The 22721-nt window shown below is 44.9% G+C and overlaps 1 protein-coding gene across 1 annotated transcript in view; it reads right to left on the bottom strand.

Moving 5' to 3' along the window:
* Positions 1-22721, bottom strand: part of LOC132386463 (NACHT, LRR and PYD domains-containing protein 12-like) — a 235372-nt gene that overhangs the window by 78391 nt on the left and 134260 nt on the right. The gene's annotated exons all lie outside the window — the stretch shown is intronic.

Genomic DNA, 22721 nt, shown 5'->3' with positions numbered 1-22721 from the left:
TATCCCTGCATGTTGAGCTCCCATCCTTGGTCACCCTGGAGCCATGTCTCTGTGATCCCAACTATATCATATTCATTAACAACTCTCTGCATATTCAATTCATCCACCTTTTTACGAATGTTCCTCTTATTGAAGCAAAAAGCCTTCAGGCTTGTTTTACAACACTCTTAGCCCTTACACAATTATGTTGAAAAGTGGCCCTTTTTGCTTTTTGCCCTGGATTTGCCTGCCACTTTTACATTTCACCTTACTACTTTTTGCTTCAGCCCTCATTTTACACCCCTCTCTCTCTCTCTCCCCTTGTTCCCATCCCCCTTGCAAATTAGTTTAAACCCTCCCGAACCATGCTAGCAAACCTCCCAGCCCAGCGATATCCTCTCTCTCTCTCTCTCTCTCTCTCTCTCTCTCTCTCTCTCTCTCTCTCTCTCTCTCTCTCTCTCTCTCTCTCTCTCTCTCTATCTCTCTCTCTCTCTCTCTCTCTCTCTCTCTCTCTCTCTCTCTCTCTCTCTCTCTCTCTCTCTCTCTCCCCCCCACCCCCCTACTCTCTCTACCCAACCTTTCTCACTTCCGTCTCTGCCCAGTGTCTCTCTACCCACTTTCACACCTCCGGTCTCCCTCTCTCTCATAACATTTTCCCACTACCATATCTCCGTCGTTTCTGGCACCGCCTCTCTCCAGCCCGTTTTCACTCCCCCATCAATCTCTGCCGTTTTTCTGTCCCTCAGACTATAACCCCCCGTGTGTCTCCCCACCCAACTATCCTTCTCTAACCCCCAGTCTCTTCCCCTTCCCACCAATCTCAGTTACTCTTTCCCGTCTCTCCAACCTCGTGTCTCTCCCGAGCCCGCTCGCTTTCTCGCACATTTTCAATCGCTACGTATCCCCCTCCATCTCACTTTCCTCCAGGCTCTCTTTACTCCGGTCGCTTCCCCCTCCCAATCTCTCTCCTAGGTATCAACCTCTCTCTCCGTCTCTCTGTGCCCCAATCTCGCTCCTCATCCTGGACTCTGCCCAACCGAATTTCCATCCCCACTTCGATCTCTCTCCCCAACCCATCTCTACGAGCTTTACCCACCCCGATCTATTTGCTCACCATGGCCACTCGCCGCATCCAAGGTCCCTTTCAAACTTCTCATTTTTTTATCTCTATCCCACCAGTCTCTCTCTTGTTGTCACATCTAGCACCGTTCTCACTCTCCTCAGCAATCCAGTCAGTCAGTCACTTTCTTCCAGATGTTCTTCCTCCTCAAGTCTCTCCCTCTCTCGTCTTTCTCTCTCGCTACCTCCAGACACTCTCTCCCTGACCACTCCGTCTCTCCCACAATCTCTCTCCGTAACGAGTTCTCCCCTGTCTCTCTCTCGCGTCCGAATTTCTGTCCCCGTGTCTCTCCGAGTCTGCCTTTCTACTAGTATCTCCACCCGCTTCGTCTTAGTCTTTCCAAAGTCTCTTCTGACCCCTGTCTGTTCTGTCCTAGTATTTCTCATATTCCCCACTATGTCTGCGTCAGTCTCTCTCACCGCAGACTTGATTTCCCCTTCGATTCACCCCATCCTTCCGTTTCTCTCTCCATAGATCCAGTCTCCAATCCCTCATCGAGGGGAAGTGGTTGTGTTCCAGAGGTGAAGTGGGCCTCGAGATTTTTATTGCTTGAATGTGTCCTTGTGTATGCTCACTGTGTGTGTCTGTTGGGTATGATCATCGATTTCCCAAACTTCCGGTTCTCCTTTTCACTCCTTGGACATTGTCGAAGTCGGTGGTCGGGAGGGGAACTGCGTCATAAAGCCGCGGTGTCGCCTAACAGGTGGTCGGGGAGCGTCGGGAGATGATATCGGTGGGCTGGGATGTCCAGTGTTAAACTACATATGTCCGGCGTTGTTGTATTTTTACTGATGTTCTGTGTGGGTGTGATGACGTATACATGCAGCCACGGCGTCACCTGGGTGGGGGGTAGATTGGGAGGGTGGGTGTCGGGACTGTTATGACGTCGTCATGCTCTTGTGTGTGCTCACTGTGTGTGGGTGTTGGTGACGTGTCTTCGCACCTTGACCCCGTAGTAACGCTGTCTTGTCTGTCTGTGTTAATGCGTGTTCATATATAAATGACAGTTAAATTTAAATTGAATTGAACCGAATTGAGCAGGGTTGTAGGGTGAAAGGGGACATGGGAAGTGAGAGTGAGGGAAAATGGGGTTGAGATGAGTGTGACAGGGGTAGGAGAAGGACATCAGTGAGAGGAGAATAAGAGAGGATGGAGGAACAAGGCTGAGAGATAGGAGGGTGTGCTGACGGGTTGGAGTGGGCTGGGAAAATGGTGAGGTGTAGGGTAGAAGGGAGAAACGAAGTAGTCGAGAGCACTGTGGAGAGGGGAGGGAAGAGGAATGTGAGTGAGTTGCACACATCCAAAAACAGGGTGTTTGTGGGGTTTCCATTCCATCTGCTGCAAAGTACGATCAGTGTTAACACAAAAAAATATGAAATCACACAGTTAAAGACCAGCAAGAGGACAAAAGGAGAAAATGCCAGGAGAATCCAGAAACTATCCGACACATTCAGAGATCTTGCAACAGTTTAGTTCAATCCGGTTACTCACACAGGCAGAACCAAGTAGCAAGCATCATTCACCAAAAACTTGCTTTGAAACACAAACTCATGAAGGATACGGTCCATTACTATCAATACAATCCTCATTCAGTCTGAGAGCCGGAGTACATATTGATACGAGGACCGATCTATTATTACATATCCATAATAACATTCCTGATGGAATATTACAGGACACACCAGCAAGAACAACTTCCTTCATGGACCGATTCCAAACATGCACAAAATTCTGAAATCCAGATGTGAAAACAGTAGAAATAATATGACTTCAAGGAGAAAATGGATAGACGATGGTATGAACAGTGTATGTATGGTACCGACAGTAATATCCACAACTGTTTCCACCTTAAAGTCACTACACAATAATATTAAACAATTAGGCCGACACAACAATATTTATGTAATTGTCCAAAACGCCACAACACTAAACAGCACTAGAATAGATGGAAAGCTTTTGTCAATTGAGAAGTCATTACGGGTCTTTTTTTACTCTTCCTCCCGTGCAGGCGCGTGGCCAAGTGGTTAAAGCTTTGGTCTACTGATCTGAAGCTCACGAGTTCGAGTCTCAATTGAGGCAGCGTTTTGTGTTTTTGAGCAAGGCGCTTAACCACACGACAGCGGTGCCAAGCTGTATCGGCCCCTTGCCCTTCCCTTGGACAACATCGGTGGTGTGGAGAGGGGAGAGTTGCAGCATGGGCACTGCCGGTCCTCCATACAATCCTGCCCAGGCCTGCGCCCTGGAAGCCTTCCAAAGGAGCAAATGCATGGTCTCACAATGATTAACGGATGCCTATACCTCCCCCATCCCCGCCAAATATCCAGGGAAATGAGGAAACGTGTTTTTCTCACAAAGTAATATGTCAACTTTAATTATAATCGGACCTTCGGCAGACATTCCCTGGGCAGGTGAACACACCAGGAAGATGATACAAACTCACTGGGTACAGGTGAAGACGAATGTTGAAGTTTGAATATCTGTAAACAGGGACGTTGTCTGCTCAAAGCGTGTTGGCGGACACGCTGGATGCGAACAGTTAAATCTCACTGCGGTGTTGTCCACTCACTGCGAGCACGGAGCGGTCCCGAGCTGGTCTCCGGTGCGCTCAGTGTGAATTCCGCCCGTACTCCTTGTGCCGGCAGTGTTTCCGCTCGGTGCTCCCGTTCCTCTCCGTCCCCGGGAAGCAACGGATATGCCGATCCCTTGTGAGCATTTACACCGGAGGGCCGGATTTGTTATCGATAGACGTGTGGCAGTAACGGCAGCGGAAATGTGGTGAAACATACAAATAGAAGGTGGTTTGAGTTTAATGATCGGTGGGAGGTGGAAGCCGGCGGCTGCAGTTACCGAAGAGTCTGTTCCGGATCTGGGTCTCGCTCGGGCTCTCAACCACTCTCGCAGCTGCCTCGTTCACCGATGACCGTCAGTTCTGTCGTGTCGAGATGGAAAACAAAAACTGCCCCAGCCTCTGGGAAGAACTTAGGTAGTTTGTTTGTTAATCAGTTGAATAATTGACGTGAGCGGATATTTCACTGCTCTGATGAACTGCTCTCTGAACTTAGACTGAGTTGCCCCATAAATAAACGTGTTTGTGCAGCAACTTAATATCATCAGCATGTATCCGGTGTGTTGAAATATGTATTCCGAATCGTTGTAACTATTCTGATCCAATCCGGCGATGATGTAATAAAGGAATTCGGCAACTTTTACCGACCACAGGATGATGAAGCTTCCGGAGATGGAGAGAAGTAAGATCACAGACCTCCTCCTGCTCTCCATCTCCGGGTCACTGCGGTTCTCCACCTTGTTATGTCCCCTCAGCCCCTTACGGACGCGACTAGCCACTAAAATGTGTCTGACTGTCAGAGCGTTGAGCAGTAGTATTAACACGAACGGGAGTAATGGCGCTAGAACGGTAGAAAGCCAGCTATATCCCACCCACCCGGTATCCGATAGTAGCTCGATTTGCGAATGCAGCCCCACGGTATACTGTCAATTACTTTCATAGGTCGATACATGAAGAAATAGGGCACATTTTTACAGAAGAAAAGAACGCCGGTTGTTGTCAAAACAACAGTCGCAGTTTTGCCGGTGCAATATTTTGCTTTCAGCTTCTGGCAACATATGGCGACAAACCGATCAGACGTGACTGTGACGGTGAACCAGACAGAACAATCTGTGGCAGCCCTCAACGGGACATAGTTCACACTGCATATGGTGGTTATGTCCAGAAACGTTCCGGGCAAGTAATAATTAAAAACCCGCCCCAGTATAACCTGAAAGATGATGGTCAGTAGATCCGCCGTTGCCATAGCCACCAGGTAGCGAGTGGTGCAGCTGGAGAGGCCGCACTTTCCGCGAGACAGGATCACAATCGCCACTAAATTCACTGGAGAAACAGCAGAAAGAATGAGTGAATTACTGTCACGCCGCACCACGAGTCTCAGCGCAGAGATGTAATGAAAATAGAGAAAAATCAAAGTTTACAGGAAACGCATTTCTGGGTTTTAACAGGTGTAAATTGGGATTGCAGATGCCTCGTACAATTACATGCTGGGTGAATGGCAATGCGACTCGATCCTGGAAGAGGAGCAGGGTTTGGGAAGGAGGCATTGTAAACGAAATATTGTATGTTCTTTGGTTTGGAGAAATCATTATAAATCTTCAACCATCAGGTTTTTGACATCAATGAAGCTTGGATACCTCGGCGATTTCTCTGCTACGATGTTTGCTAAATTTCCGTCACATATGTTCTGGGATCGCCCCAAGGAGCGAAACCTTTCTCCCTCCGCTTGGGCCTCCCGTTCGCATGTCTTCGGCTGCTCCTCAACCCCCGTTTGACGGAGATCTCTCTTAGCTCGCTTCTTTAAAATACTACAACTAGCTTGACCGTGGTCGATTGCAATCAGGAAGTTCTATTTCCCAATTTTAATGATTCTGTCTGTATTTTGAACATCCAATTTACAAAGGAAAGCCAATGTATGCTTTTCAAAATATTTGCCTCCTTTAGTGGATTTTCCAAAAGTACTGCAGTATCATTGTAAATGCTGCGATGCCTATTGTTCCAGAGCGGAGTATCACATGTACATTACCCCGTCTGGAATGGGTCTTAACTCCCTTTTCACTACATGCATTGTTGGACGCGGCAAAGTCCCTAGTGCACTAAAATGCACACAGACCCTTAATTGCCTTTCTAATCTCACGATTGTTCGGAGTCTAACTCACAAGTGATGTCTACCGTTCTCCTCTGAATCCCGCCGGTGATCCGCTTCCCACATTCCCTTCCAACCTGAAGCAATTTCCTGGAACACAACGCAATACGATAAATCTGAATGTAAAGTATTTTATGCCGTTGATACGGAATATCACCAAGCTGTCCGTAAAGATACCGATCGCGCTGGATTATCGGCGTGTACTTTGACAGAGGCTTTGCACTGATAAATCAAAACTGTCTGTAATGAATCGACAAAATGGATCTATCTTCCGCTCTGCAGCTGTTTCAGCTGCCGGTTTATTTTGAGTCGAGGTCACGGATCAAACTGCAAGGGATCTTCTGAATGAACACAGAGCTTTGTTACAATGTCTGCACCGCACTCACTGATACACCGGTATCACGATGCTGACGGTAACTGAACGACTCCAAAGACCGCGCACACAGAACAGCAAATGTTAGTTCGCCTCTGTCCTTACCAAGGACGCCAATAACGGCAGTGATCAAGAAGTATATCTTTCTCACAAGGAAAAATGTTTCAAGCATGCTGTGTGAGATTCAGCCTGTCTTCCATCTGCCCGCGATCTCGCTGAAGAAACTCTGAGCTGGTGGTCATTCATTTATACTCGGTCCAGCACACTGAATATTCGATACTACACAAGGCCTACGTGTCTTGCAACAGCTGTGGCAAAAATAAACATGAGGTAATTCAATTAAAATCCCATTTGTGATGAGGTAAGGGTAGCTTGACACGAAATTGCAACATCTGAAAGACGATTCTACGTCGGTGAATGTTGTTGCGAAACACGCTCGGACTCACCTCTTGGTTTCATGATTGTTATAGTTGATCATGTCGTTCATTGGCTCCATGGACATGGACATCATAGACCAATGCTTTATTGTCATTGGCTGATCTGTTTCACTGAGAACTGTTCCGGTGATAGATATTACAATAGTATAATATAAAACAGATTAAGTTGTTTTTTATGTCGCTGTATATAGTGAAGGGCCCTAAACTAATATCGCATCCAGGCTTACGAAGATAGTCAACGCCCAAACCGTTCATCGAATGAATTGCAGCAGAGACACAGAATGCTGGAGGACGTCAACAGGTCAGCAGCATCTGTGGAAATGTATGGACAGCCATCGCTCTCGCCGAGACCCCTCTTCTCATTAATGAACACGTCGTCGAACACCTCAGCTCCAACGACAAGCTATTCCAGTAGCAAACCGTTTCCATTTCCGGTCCGACATAATTATAGCCCCCTATTCTGCCACGATATGGCCACTCTCACACTGGAGGAGTAACACCTTTTATTCCGTCAAATAACCTCTAATCTTATGGCATGGACATGGATATCTCCATCTTCCGATATTTCCGTCTCTCCCTTCCCTCTTCTGAATTTCTCCACTCTGGGCTCCAACTCTTCTACTCTTCTGTCTGTCACCCACCCCCACCGACCCCCCTACTCATTCCCTTTCTCCCATGATCCACTGTCCTCTCCAATCAGATTATTTCTTCTCAAACACTCTGTCTTTTCCGTTAATCACCTTCCAGCCTCGTATTTGGTCACCCGACTCCAAACACCTGGCTTCACCTACCATCTTCCGGCGTGACCTCCTCCCACTCTCCCAAACATTCCTTTTCTGGCACCTTCCATTCTACTCCAGTTCTGTTGTAGTTTTCGGCCTGAAACATGAAGGGCCGATTCATTTCCATAGATGTTGTTCTTCCAGCGTTGGTGCAGCCCGTTACGTGGTAAACCAGCTCCAGTCAAGGTTCGCGCCGGTCTGACGTAAAGTAATTCAATTACCGTTCACATGATCCTCGGATTGGTGAAAATGCTTAAACCGACAGAGAATCTGCATTCATTACATTTGTACCAACAATGCAATTGTTTTGCTAATGCACAAAATTGGTAGCATTGTTGACTGTGAGGCAGGTACTCGGATTGACATATTTGACGAACTGTCCGGCGCTTTCATTGGAAATATAACATAAATGATTGTTCGTAAAGAAGTGCTCGTGTATTACATGGTCTGAAGTGAATGACACATAAGAAGAGGCTCACACTGTGACTAGATAGTCGTTGCAGTAATAAATTAATGGGTTATGGGATTAATTTCATTGGATGGGCTCTGGACGGCAATCGGGGTCAATATTGAGGTGTGTGGTAATTATTGTCCCTGGGTGAGAAGTGCTGGGTTATTCACAAAGTGTAGTGGGGTTTTCGTGAGTGCTGATCTGAGTCAGATCAGAATTCGGTTTATTATCACCATCATCCAGAGTGCCAAAACGTTTGCTTTGGGCCTTTTGCTTTGTTGTTATTTCCAATCTGTAAAAGATGGAAATAATCTTGCTTAAAGATCTGTGTCATCTTTAACTTTATGTCTGTTCGAAGCAGGTCATCTTCTACTCTCTTAGCTATTCGCAGCAACAGAAATATTGTCCAGGGGTGCCTAGACTTTTGCATGCCATTGCAATTGCACTTCCCTCAACTCATTGCTTTAGAAACTGAAACAGAGCTGTGTGCAAATAATGGTTCGAGGCTGAACGGTCTGTGGGTAGATCGAGGGACTGAATGTTTTGAGGTCTGACGCTGTCTGTTGCTGGTAGTCGGACAGGCTGCTTCGTGGGGAGAGAGAGGGGTCGTGGAATTAATTTGGGGACAGTCGTACGCCTGTCGGAAGAGAAGGGAACCGTGGGATCATTCCAGGGACAGACACGGTCTGCGTGGAGAGAGTGGGGCAGGGTAATTAGTTCGAAGACTGAATCGAACTACAGAGTGAGAGAGGGGCAGCGGAATTAATTTGGGGACTGACGTGGACCTGTGGAAAGAGAACGGGGCCGCGGGATTACTCTGGGGATTGTCACAGGCAGTGGGGAGAGAGTGGGACAGTGTGATTAGTTCGGTGACTGGCACAGACTCTGGGGAGAGAGTGGGACAGTGTGATTACTTTGGATACTGACACGCACTATGGCGAGAGAGAGGGACAGTGTGATGAGTTCGAGGATTTACACGAGCTGTGGGGAGGTTGTGGGAAAGTGTGATTAGTTCAGGAACTAACACAGAGACTGACACAGGTCTGTGGGATTAGTGTGTGTTTCCTTTATAAATGGAAGCTGCTGGAACAGAGTAAATCACAATAAAATGTTAATATTATCCTATTTTACATAAGTCTTCTGTTTGTGTTGTTCCATAAACAGTTACAGATATCAAGAAGATGTCAGAGGTCGGAGGATGGAAGCGAAGGTATCGTGGAGATGGGAAGAAGTGCAGTGGAAGGATGTGAACTGTGACAAAGTGGCAGGTGCGCATGCGGCTGTTCGATAGAGCGGGGTGTGTATCGATTACCCCTCTTGGCCGTCGGAGGTGCTGTATTGGCGCAGGCGTTCGAGAGTCCATGTTTTTCGTCTCGGTGGGTTCGGTTCGTAGCACCCACATTGTTAATTGCCCGGCGTGTCCCTGTACTAACACGACTCGGTACAAGTGTTTGATCAAACTAATCCGCGCATGCGTAACATGAGGGGGAGATGTGGTAACATGTTTCCGACATGCTGTGTGAGATTCAGCCTGTCTTTCAGCTGCCCGCGTTCTCGCTGAAGAAACTCTGAACTGATGAATCTCCACTGTCATTCATTTATACCCGCTCCAGAACACTGAATATTCAATACTACACAAGGCTGACGTGTCTTCCAATAGTTGCAGCTGTGTATCACCAGGAAGGTGCCGACGATGGAACATTTTTTTCTAGATGACTTTTTTTTTAACTCTTTCTTGAGCTATGATAGTGAGTTTTTGAAGAAACGAGCACGGAGATGAGTACGATGTCCACAAGAGCTAAAGGGACAGATTTTGAAAAACGGGAAAGAATCCGACGGGAACGGTAAGAAGAAAAGAGGTGAACCCAAGCAAACTGAATTAACTGAGGAGACAACGTTCGATTTTTTTGAAGGCACAATCTACTGAACTACGCCAAAATACTAAAGAAGATTTGAAGGTACTTCAGGACTCTTCGGCTGCGCTCGATCACGAAGTTAAACTACAAAATTCCAAAATTTAAGAACTACAGGACGATGCTCGGAAGAAAGATCAGAAAATTGATCGTTTGGAACAAACTCCGACTTCGACAGTTTAACAGTTGCAGAGCTGCAAATCCAAGATCATCGATCTCGAAAACCGACCCAGAAGACAGAATCTACGTCTAATCGGTCTCCCCGAAGATATCGAGAAAGGGGACCCTTAAAAATTCCTTTCTCAACTTGTAAAGGATGCGTTTACCTCTGAATTTCCAAACGAACGTCCATTACTTGAGCTTTTCATCGCTCTTTTCCCCGATATCCGAGCCCTGGGGCCAGACCTCGAGCAGTGATTGTCCGGCTCCATTATGTGCATGCTAAAGAGCATTTCTCAGCATCGCTCGTCGGCAAAGTATGATCATATTTCAAAATTATCGGTTCCGTCTCCTGGAGGATTACAGCCCAGAAGTGATGAAGACACGATAGGCTTTTAAATCTTTGATGTCGGAAAGTTACGAAGCAGGTCTCAAACCAGCTTCACTTCATCCTGCGCCCCTCAGAATTACTACTTCCGAAGGTCAACATCATATTTTCCTGTCCACAAACGCCGTTCGAAGCTTTTTGGATGAACACTATAACATTATCCATTTGCTTCGGATACATGTATTATGAGATCTCAGGAATAGGATTCGATTTCAATGACTCTGAATGGATCTTTCATAACGTGGGAGCCTTGCTGAAGAATTTGAGCTGCTGCACAAACACATTTATTTACGCGGTCACTCAGTCGAAATTCAGGGAGCAGGTGATCAGCGCGGTGAAATATCCGGTCACCTCGGTGCTTCAGTTCATTACGCACTGAGAGCGTCACGTGTTTAAAGTGGAAAGAGTTTGGACAAGATTAACGAGGTGTTGCCAGGAGGAGGGGAACTCTATATTGCGGAGATTGCCCAGGCTGGGGCTTCATTACCCGACTGGACTGGCCTGTTTTGTTTCACTGCGGGCTGGAGCTGGGAAAGCGGAGACAATTGACATGCCTTTTCATAGCTTTGCAGCCGCTAGATCGTGCACGGTGCGGCGGCAATGGCCGAGTCCGAATTCTATGATGATTTCACAGTCAAAGTATGCTCGCAAGATTTTGTGAATAATGCGAGTCCGTGTCTTTTTAATTGTCGTATAACAGCAGACCGATCGCCAACCCCCTGCCCCACTGCCCCGCGGAAAATAGAACAAAAATATCGACTCAAACCTCACTCTCCATTGAAATCAAAAGGCAAGAAACGGCGAAAATCACGGATCATCGAAACATTCGTGCGAGATCGCCACAATCCGTAAACACCAAGAACATTCGCATAACCTACTCTCTCCGTCCGCTTTCCATCCATACTCCCAGTTTTTCCCACGCTTCCTCTTTCCCTGACCCTTCCTCCCCTGCCGGTCTCTTACTCTGGCCCCCGCTGTTCCTTTCCTCCCCTTCTTTCTCTCTATCGCACTCTCACCCTCACTCCTCACTTACTCACGCAATCCCCTCTCGTACCATTGATCTCCTTCCGCCCAAAACTCTCTCCCTACACCATTTTACCTCTGCTTCATTCTCTTTCCCTTTCTTGCCCCTGCCTGCTCCCGCTATCTTGCTCCCGACGCTCTCTGTCTCTTTCCTTATATCCCACTCTCCACCTCCGCTTCCCTCTGCCTCCCGCTGCCATCTCACCACTCCTTTCTTAACCTGCTACCTCTATTATCCCTCTCTTGCACTTTCTGCTCCCGCGCTAACCACTGTCTCCTCATCTGTGCCTCCCATTCTTTCCTACACCCGGCTCCCTTCGCCTCCATTCTCTCTATTAGGCCAGATCTGAATCTTCCTAACTAATCTCCCATGCGGGCCCTTGTCAAAGGCCTTACCGAAGTTCATGTAGACAATAAGCACTGCCTTCCCTTCATCCACTTTCCTAGTAACATCCTCGAAAAACTCTAATAGATTGGTTAAACATGACCTACCACGCACAAAGCAATGCTGACTTTTTCTAATAAGTCCCTGTCTATCCAAATACTTGTAGATCCTACCTGTTCGTATTCCTTCCAATAACTTACCTATTCCCGATGTCAAAATTTCGGGCCTATAATTTCCCGGCTTATTTTTGAGCCTTTTTTAAACAAGGGAACTACATGAGCGATCCTCCAATCCTCCGGCACCTGACCCATGGATATCGACATTTTATATATTTCTGCCAGGGCCCCTGCAACTTCAACACCAGTCTCCTTCAAGGTCCGAGGCAATACCCTGTCAGTTCCTGAGGATTTATCTACTCTGATTTGCCTCAAGACAGCAAGAACTTCCTCCTCTTCAATCAGCATAAATTCCATGAACTCCCCCCTTGTTTGCCTTGTTTCCATAGACTCCAGTCCAGTTTCATTAGTAAATACAGATGCAAAAAAAACCCATATAATACCTCTCCCATTTCTTTTGGTTCCATACATAGTCGACCACACTGATCTTCTAGAGAACCAATTTTATCCCTTACTATAGAAACTTAGAAAATAGGGGCAGGGGTAGGCCATTCGGCCCTTCGAGACTGCACCGCCAATCAGTATGATCATGGCTGATCATCCAACTCAGAACCCTGTACCTGCTTTCTCTCCATACCCCCTGATCCCTTTAGCCAGAAGGGCCATATCTAACTTCCCCTTAAATATAACCAATGAACTGGCTTCAACTGTATCCAGTGGCAGAGAATTCGCCACTCTCTGTGTGAAGACGTTTTTCCTCATCTCGTTCCTAAAAGGCTTCCATTTTATCCTTAAACTGTGACTCCTCATTCTGGACTTCCCCAAAATCGGAAACAATCTTTCTGCATCCAGCCTGTCCAAACCCTTTAGAATTTTATACGTTTCAATAAGATACCACCTCAATCTTCTAAATTCCAGAGAGTATAAGCCTAGTCGATCCAGTCTTTTTCATATGAAAGTCCTGCCATCCCAGGAATCAATCTGGTGAACCTTCTTTGTACTCCCTCTATGGCAAGAATGTCTTTCCTCAGATTAAGAGACCAAAGCTGCACACAATACTCTAGGTGCGGTCTCACCAAGGCCTTGTAAAACTGCAGTAGATCCTCCCTGCTCCTGCACTCAAATCCTTTTGCTATGGATGCCAACATACCATTTGCCACTTTCACCGCCTGCTTTACCTGCCTGCCCACCTTCAATGACTGGTGTACAATGACACCCAGGTCTTGTTACACCTCCCCTTTTCCTAATCGGCCACCATTAAGATAATAATCTGTTTTCCTGTTCTTGCAACCAAAGTGGATAACCTCATATTTATCCACATCAAATTGCATCTGCCATGAATTTGTCCACTCACCTAACCTATCCAAGTCACCATGCATCCTGTTAGCATCCTCCTCACAGCTAACACCGCCGCCCTGCTTCGTGTCATTCGCAAACTTGGATATGCTACATTTAATTCCCTCGTCTAAATCATTAGTATATATTTTAAACAACTGGGGTTCCAGCACTAAGCCTTGCGGTACCCCACTAGTCACTGCCTGCCATTCTGAAAAGGTCCCGTTTACTCCCACACTTTCCTTCCTATCTGCCAACCAATTCTCTATCCACATCAATACCATACGCCCAATACCGTGTGCTTTAGGTTTGCACACTAATCTGCTGTGTTGGACCTTGTCAAAAGCATGTTGAAAATCTAAATATACCACATCCACTGGCTCTCACCTATCCACTCTACTGGTTACATCTTCAAAAAATTCTATAAGATTCGTCAGACATGATTTTCCTTTCACAAATCCATGTTAACTTTGTCCGATGATTTCACTTCTTTCCAAATGTGCTGTTATCACATCTTTGATAACCGACTCTAGCATTTTCCCCACCACCAATGTCAGTCTAATCAGTCTATAATTCCCCGGTGTTTCACTCCCTACTTTTTTAAAAACCGGGGTTACATTAGCCACCCTCCAATCCTCAGGAACTAATCCAGAATCTAAAGAGTTTTGAAAAATTATCACTAATGCATCCACTATTTCTTGCGCTACTTCTTTAAGCACTCTGGGATGTAGACCATCTGGCCCTGTGGATTTATCTGCCTTTAATCCCTTCAATTGACCTAACACCACTTCCCTATTAACATTTATGTCCCTCCGTCCCTCCATCTCACTAGACCCTCGGTCCCGTACTATTTCCAGAAGATTATTTATGTCCTCCTTAGTGAAGACAGAACAGAAGTAGTTATTCAATTGGTCTGCCATGTATTTCTTCCCTATGATCAATTCACCTGTTTCTACCTGTAAAGGACCTAAATTTGTCTTGACCAAACTTTTTCTTTTCACATATCTATAAAAGCTTTTACAGTCAGTTTTTATGTTCCCAGCCAGCTTTCCCTCATAATCTTTCTTCCCTTTCCTAATTAAGTCCTTTTTCCTCCTCTGCTGGTCTCTGAATTTCTCTCAGTCCCCAGGTGCGCCGCTTTTTCTTTTCTTTTTGCTAATTTATATGTTTCTTCTTTGGACTTGATACTATCCCTAATCTCCCTGTCAGCCATGGGTGCACTACCTTCTCTGGTTTATTCTTTTGCCAAACTGGAATGAACAAATGTTGTAGTTCATCCATGTGATCTTTAAATGCTTGCCATTGCATATCCACCGTCAATCCTTTAAGTATCATTTGCCAGTCTATCTTAGCTAATTCACGTCTCATACCTTCAAAGTTACCCTTCTTTAAGTTCAGAACCTTTGTTTCTGAATTAACTATGTCACTCTCTATCTTAATGAAGAATTCTACCATTTTATGGGCACTCTTACACAAGGGGCCTCGCAGGACAAAATTACTAACTAGCCCTTCCTCATTGCTCAATACCCAATCTAGAATGACCTGCTCTTTTGTTGGTTCCACAACATGTTGGTTCCACAACATGTTGGCTCAGAAAACTATCCCGCATACATTCCAAGAAATCCTCTTCGTCAGTACCCTTACCAATTTGGTTCACCCAATTTATGTGTAGATTGAAGTCACCCATTATAACTACTGTCCCTTTATTGCACACTTTTCTAATTCCCTGTTTAATGCCATCCCCAACCTCACTACTACTGTTAGGTGGCCTGTACACAACTCCCACCAGCGTTTTCTGCCCCTTAGATTTATGCAGCTCTACCCATATCGATTCCACATCCTCCAGGTTAATGTCCTTCTTTTCTATTACGTTAATCTCCTCTCTAACCAGCAATGCTACCCCAGCTCCTTTTCTTTCCTGTCTATCCCTCCTGAATATTGAATATCCCTGGATGTTGAACTCCCCTCCTTGGTCACTCTGGAGCCATGTTTCTGTGATCCCAACTATATCATAAACATTAATAACTATCTGCACATTCAATTCATCAAAATTGTTACAAATGCTCAGCGCATTGACACACAAAGCCTTCAGGCATGATTTTAGAACACTCTTAGCCCTTACACAATTATGTTGAAAAGTGGCACTTTTTGCTTTTTGCCCTGGATTTGCCTGCCTGCCACTTTCACTTTTCACCTTACTACTTTTTGCTTCTACCCTCATTTTACACCCCTCTGTCTCTCTACACTTGTTCCCATGCCCCTGCCACATTAGTTTAAATCCTCCTGAACAGCAGTAGCAAACGCTCCCCCTTAGACGTTGGTTCCAGTCCAGCCCAGGTGCAGACCGTCCTGTTTATCCCGGTCCCACCACCCCCAGAATTGGTTCCAATGTCCCAGAAATTTGAATCCCTCCCCCTTGCAACATTTTTCAAGCCACGTGTTCATCTGAAATGTCCTCCTACTTCTACTCTGACTAGCACGCTTTTGATGTTAAAACCACTATCTTCATTAGTATCTAACAGTATAGTAACTTAAGCAAAATATGTGCGTGTAATTATAACACCCAAACTATTGAGCTCGGTACTGGGTTGGGGTGGGGGTGGGGGGAAGGAAGGCTTAGAGTCCTGAGATCGTAAAGTATGAAAGTGTAGTTCATTCACTGAATAAGGGATGGGAGAGAGATATTTTTAATCCAGGGCAAATACAGAGAGAAGGCAATTACGTCGAATTCCATAGCTTCCACGGTGGTAAAATGAGATAACAGTCGCCGTAGATTTTATCCGTCGCCATTCCAAATCCACATACGAATTATCACCGAAAGTGACTTGTCACAGGGATCAACAACACACACAAAATGCTGGTGGAACCCAGCAGGCCAAGCAGCATCTATAGGGAGAAGTGCTGTCGACGTTTCGGGCCTAGACCCTTCGTCAGGGCTAACCGATGGTAAAGATGGTAAGAGATTTGAAAGTAGTGGGGGGAGGGGGAAATGCGAAATGATAGGAGAAGACCGGAGGGGTTGGGATGAAGCAAAGAACTGGAAAATGATTGGCAAAAGTGAATCAGAGCTAGAGAAGGGAAAGGATCATGCGACAGGAGGCCACGAGCGTAAGAAAGGAGGGGGAAGGGATCACCAGAGGGAGATGGAGAACAGACAAACAACTAAATATGCCAGTGATAGTGTATGAAGGGGAGGAGGGGCATTAACGGAAGTTAGAGAAGGCAAAGTTCATGCGATCAGGTTGGAGGCTACCCAGCCTGTATGTAAGGTGTTGTTCCTCGAACCTGAGTTTGGATTCATCTTGACAATAGAGGAAGCCGTGGACAGACATATCAGAATGGGAATGGGACGTGTAATTAAAATGTCTAACGCGTTAATGCCCCTCCTCCCCTTCTTACCCCATCCCTGACATATTTACTTATCTGTTCTCCATCTACACCCCCTCTCCTTTCCTTCTCCCGAGGCCTCCCGTCCCATGATCCTTTCCCTTCTCCAGCTCTCTGTCACTTTCGCCAATCACCTTTCCAGCTCTTAGCTTCATCCCACCTCCTCAGGTCTTCTCCTATCATTTCGAATTTCCCCTCCTCCCACTAATTTCAAATCTCTTACTATCTTTCCTTTCGGTTAGTCCTGACGAAGGGTCTCAGCCCGAAATGCCGACAGTGCTTCTCCCTATAGATGCTGCCTGGCCTGCTGTGTTCAACCAGCATTTTGTGTGTGTTGTTGTTTGAATTTCAGATTTCCTCGTGTCTGCTTTTAGGGATATCGTCTTCAAGTGAATCGCCACACCACATACCCAGGCAAGGGTTAACACGTAAGTGGTCTCCACAGGATCCCCCAAACAAAACCCACTCCTGTGGATTATTCGCGGTGACAGGTACACAGTCGATGTGCACTGGATCGATAATCAAACCGCCCTTGTGGGCTCAGGAGAGTTCCAAACAGTGACCCTTGGCCATTAGTTTCCATGTCTAAATCCTTTTGTTCTCTTTCTTTGCGTCCTTCTGACTGTGAGTGTCTGTGTCCTCGCTTAGAACGAAACAAACTGTAAGTCAGACAGTCCCGCCTCCTTGATCTCTCTCTCTCTGCAAAAATCAAAAGTGAGCTGAGAAAGACAGCGGCTGACGTCATTGTTAGTCCCCACCTCACTCAGGCACTCTCTTAAACTAACAGTCCACAGCAACCGAGACTTCGGGATTCATAACCCTTCCACACAAAAAAAAATTATTTTTGCTCTAAAAGAGAAAAATTTTAATTGCAAGCTACAGTATGTAAAATAATGCATGTATGGTTATCATCTAACACATTGCAGAATCGTATGAAAATACCAAATTCTGCTTCACTATTAAAACTGTATGTTCAGCATCTGGAAAGACAATCGGCAATGATATTGTCCGTGCTTTTCATATGCATTATCACAATACCATATTCTTGCAAAATCAGACTCTAGTTTAACAATCATCTCGTTTTGTCCTTTACCTTAATCAAAAACACCAACAGACTGCGATCAGTATAAACTACAAGAGGTTACTTCTCAGGACAAACATCGATATCAAAATGCCGCAAAGCCAAGATGAGTGACAGCAACTCTTTCTCTAAGAACCACAGAACATAACAGCATAGAAACAGTTTTGGCCCTTGTTGGCTCTGCCGAACCATTTTTCTGCCTAGTCCCACTCACCTGCACCTGGGCCATACCCTCCAAGCCCCTCTCATCCATATATCTGTCCAAGTTTTTCTGAAATGTCAAACGTGAGCTCGCTAAGGTGGAATAATTTATTTGATGCTCATTGAATTTTCTCGAAAAGTAAGCTACAGGATGTTCAACAATCATCATCATCTTTCTGTAATAACACTGTCCCGGCAGCTTGATCACTGGTATCCACAGCTACAGAAAATGGCTTTGTAAAATCAGGTGCCCTGAGCACAGGTTGATGACATAAAAATGGTTTTCAATCAATCAAGTGCCTCCTGACAAGGCTCGGTCCAAACAAACTTTTTACCCTTCTTCAGGAGATTAGTCAGAGGAAGAGCGATATCAGTAAAGTTCTGGCTGAACTTTATCCAACCATTCCCATAAACCTTCTAAGAGGCTTCTTAGCAGTCAGAATAGGAACTTGAGAAATTGCCTGGACTTTTGCCTGAACAGGAGCCCACTTGCTTTGACCTACAACATAGATAAGATAAGTCACAGTGGCATGGCAAAACTCACTCTTAGCTTAATGTAAGGCTGGCCTGGGAAAGCCTGTCAAACAGCTTCTCTGCTGCAGAGATATGCTCTTCCCAAGTGTCACTCCCTGTGACACTTTCAACAATATAGGCAACTGTGTGTTCTAACCCTCGAATTCAGAATCATTCATTCTCTGGAATGTTCCTGGACCATTTTTCATTCCAAACAGCAAAACACTGTATTCATACAACACAGATGGTGCCACAAACGCAGAGGTGTCCCTCTGTCCGTCAATGGAACACACCAATACCCTGTCAATAGATCAATCTTTGTAAGAAATTAGCTTTACCAACTTCATCCACCCTAGGGATAGGATAGTCGTCTGTTTTTGGTGCTGCATTTGCCTTCCGATAATCAGTGCAAAATCTAACTCTGCCATCAGGTTTGGGCACAATAACGCTGGGTGAGCTCCAATCTGATGCTGAAGGACTAATAACACCATTTCCCAGCATATATTCAATTCCTTCCTCAGCCAATTTTCACATTTCAATGTTCATGCAATATGGGCGTTGTTTAATCGGTTTGGCTTGACCAATATCTACGTCATGTACTGCGACAGTGGTTTGCTTGGGAACATTGGGAAATAAATCTTTAAACTTCAGAATTAATTCCTTCAGCTGTTGTTGGTGCTTTGGCTGCAGATGAAAAAAAAAACTTGGTATCAATGTTTTCTAAAACAACCGAGTTCCTTAGCCTAACTGGGACCATGTTTGGCTTGTGAAAAGTCTCAGACGAGTCAATTGCTTCATTCTCAGGGTTGACAGATTCATATATTTTGACAACAACACTCACGGATGGTGCCTGCTTGTCAAAATAAGGCTTTTTCATATTTATGTGTACCACCTGTGTTAGTTTACGTCAGTCGGGTGTTTTAATAACATAATTCACATCATTAATTTGGGAGACTATTTCATACGGTCTATTGAATTTCCCCTGAAGTGGATTCGTCAACATAAGGCAAGCACCTTATCTCCCACCTTTCTCGAGCCCTGTTATCAAACCAACACTTCATTTTGTTTTGAGAAATCTTTAAGTTTTGTCTCACTAGACTATAGGCTCGGTGTAGTTTATTTTTGAAATTCAAAACATAGTCTAACAAGTTAACATGCACATCCGCATCAATCCACTGTTCCTTTAACAGAGTCAAAGGTCCCCTCACTCTGTGACCAAATAGAAGTTCAAATGGAGTAAAGCCCAGTGATTCATGTACCGACTCTCTTAATGCAAACAAAAGCAAATGTATTCCTTCAGCCTAGTCTTTTCTATTTTCAACACAGTCTTAATCATTGTTTTGAGGGTAGAGTGAAATCTTTCCAAAGGCCCTTGTGATTCTGGATGGTATGTAGACGATGTAATTTGTCTTGCTCCCAGTTCATAAACTACCTGCCGATATAATCCAGATGTAAAATTACTTCCTTGATCAGACTGGATTTCTTTAGGCAAATTGAATAAAGTAAAAACAACTTGGTAAGAGCCTTCGCCACAGTTTTAGCTTTAATATTTCTTAGAGGTATTGCCTCTGGGAATCTGGATGCAGTACACATAATTATTAGCAAATACTGATGGCCAGCTTTATTCTTTGGCATTGGGCCAACACAATCCACTATAACTTTGGAAAAGGGTTCACCAAATGCAGGTATAGGCTGGAGTGGGGCCACTGGGATGACCTGATTAGGTTTAGGCACAATTTGACAAGTGTGACAAATCCCAGCATTAATTTCTGGTTGACCTTGGTTATCCCTGCTACTCTTTTGGAAACTCTTATTCCGGGTAAACATAACCTTATGAGTAAATGCAAACTCATCTGCTAATCTAGCAGACTCCTGCCTATTAGCAGCATCATTTCCATCTAAATACATCTTTATGTCATCAGAGATACACCTTATGAATTCTTCAATTAAAACCAACTCTTTCAAGCTATTAAAATCATCATTTACATGTTCAGATGTGCAACAGTGGTCAATATGCACAGATTTTTCATAAAGCAAATTCCATATAAGTCTGGCTCACTGATTTCTTCAAATTTCTAAACTTTTGCCTGTCTGCTTCTGGGACCAACTCATAAGCTTTTGGTACAGCCTGCTTCACCAGGTCATAATGTGTGGTGCGTGTCCAGCTGGTTAAGGTGTTGAACTAGCGATCTGAAGGTCGTGATTTAGAGCCTCAGCCAAGGCAGCGTGAGTGGCTTTGAGCAAAGCACTTAACCACACACTGCTCCTGCACGTTTATAGCCCAGTGGCGATGATTGGTGCAGTATAATAATCAGCTGCTTCATCAACTGTCAAAGCAGTATAGGCATGCTAAGTCTGCCCCTTAATTACACTTTGAGACAATTTTCTGTCTGTTTTTCTGCCTCTCCAGCCTCAAACTGCCTCTGCCTTTCCGCAGCCTCCCATTTTTAATTTTTCTCACTTGTACTGGAGCTCAAGCTCACGAGGTTTACTTTCCGGAAACACCTCCAACTCCTCCATTTTAAACACACTCTCAGAAACATAATGTTCAGCTATTATCCTCTGCATCTGTACCCTCCTCATTGTCAATTTCACCTTAGCAAGTTTTAACCTTCCAGCAAGACTCAACAACTCAATCCTTCTGACGCCCTCTAATGCCTCAGAGGTTGGTGCTTCCTTACATCGATCAACATCCATTGCTGCTGATTTTCCACACAGAAATAAATCAAAAGAGATTTCCCAAATGAAATCGATAATTAATCAATCCTCAAATTTGATGATATCCCAGATGCAGGCCCCATTTTGTTATGAACTGTAATGCTTCAGAAACATACCAGCAGCAACAGACTACTACTGGAGTCTGTTTATGATGTGAACCACAATCTTTATTAGTATCCAGTTATAAAATAGTAACTTAAGCAAGTTAAACAAAAGTTAACAGTGTTATGTATATATACGTGTGTAAATATAACTCCGAAACTATTGAGCTCAGGGGAAACAAGGCTTGGAGTCTTCAGATGGTAAAGTGTGAAAGTTCAGTTCATCCACAAAATAGGTGATGAGAGAGATATTTGTAATTCAGGGTAAATGTCGAGGGAAGGCAGTTATGTCGAACAGCAAGGGAGATGAGGCTGAGTACAGAGCTATGGTGGAAATCTTTGACACATGGTATGAGCAGAATCATCTGCAGCTTAATGTGAAAAAGACTAAGGAGCTGGTGGTGGACCTGAGGAGGGTTAAGGCACTGGTGACCCCTGTTTCCATCCAAGGGGTCAGTGTGGACATGGTGGAAGATTACAAATACCTGGGGATACAAACTGACAATAAACTGGACTGCTCAAAGAACACTCAGGCTGTTTACAAGAAGGGTCAGAGCCGTCTCTATTTCCTTAGGAGAGTGAGGTCCTTTGACATCTACCAGACGATGGTGAGGATGTTCTTCGAGGCTGTGGTGACCAGTGCTATCATGTTTGCTGTTGTGTGCTGGGGCAGCAGGCTGAGGGTAGCAGACGCCAACAGAATCAACAAACTCATTCGTAATACCAGTGATGTTCTGGGGGTGAAACTGGACTCTCTGACGGTGGTATTGTAAAAGAGAATGCTGTCCAAGTTGCATGCCATGTTGGACAATGACTCCCATCCGCTCCATAATGTACTGGTTAGGCACAGGAATACATTCAGCCAGAGATTCATTCCACCGAGATGTAACACTGAGCATCACAGGAAGTCATTCCTTCCTGTGGCCATCAAACTTTTCTAATCTTCCCTCGGAGTGTCAGACACCCTGAGCCAATAGGCTGGCCCTGGACTTATTTCCACTTGCAAAGATTAACTTATTATTATTTAATTATTGATGGTTTTATATTGCTATATTTCAACAATATTCTTGGTTGGTGCGGCTGTAACGAAACTCAATTTCCCTCAGGATCAATAAAGTACATCTGTCTGTCTGTCTGTCCTACAAGTTCCACAGTGTTAAAATGAGAGAACAGTAGCTGTAGATTTTATCTGTCATCTTTACAAATCCACATACGAATTATCACCGAAAGTGACTTGTCATGAGGGGCATCATCTTCAAATGAACAACCACATCACACCCAGGCAAGGGTTAACACATAAGTGGTCTCCACAGTCTATCCCAAATCAGATCCACTCCTATGGGTTAAATGAGGTGACAACCACACATTGGATGTACGGTGAATGGATAATTAACCCACCCTTGTGAGCAAAGGAAAGTTCCAAACAGTGACCCTTGGCCACTAGTTCCCTGGTTTCAATCCTTCCATTTTTCATCCCTCTCCGTCTGACTCTGAGTGTCTGTGTCCTCGGTTAAAACTAAACAAGCTGCAAGTCAGACTGATTCACC

The sequence above is a fragment of the Hypanus sabinus genome, unplaced genomic scaffold (genome assembly GCF_030144855.1).
Source record: "Hypanus sabinus isolate sHypSab1 unplaced genomic scaffold, sHypSab1.hap1 scaffold_117, whole genome shotgun sequence".
Lineage (NCBI taxonomy): Eukaryota > Metazoa > Chordata > Chondrichthyes > Myliobatiformes > Dasyatidae > Hypanus > Hypanus sabinus.
This window is presented reverse-complemented; position numbering and strand designations above follow the sequence as displayed.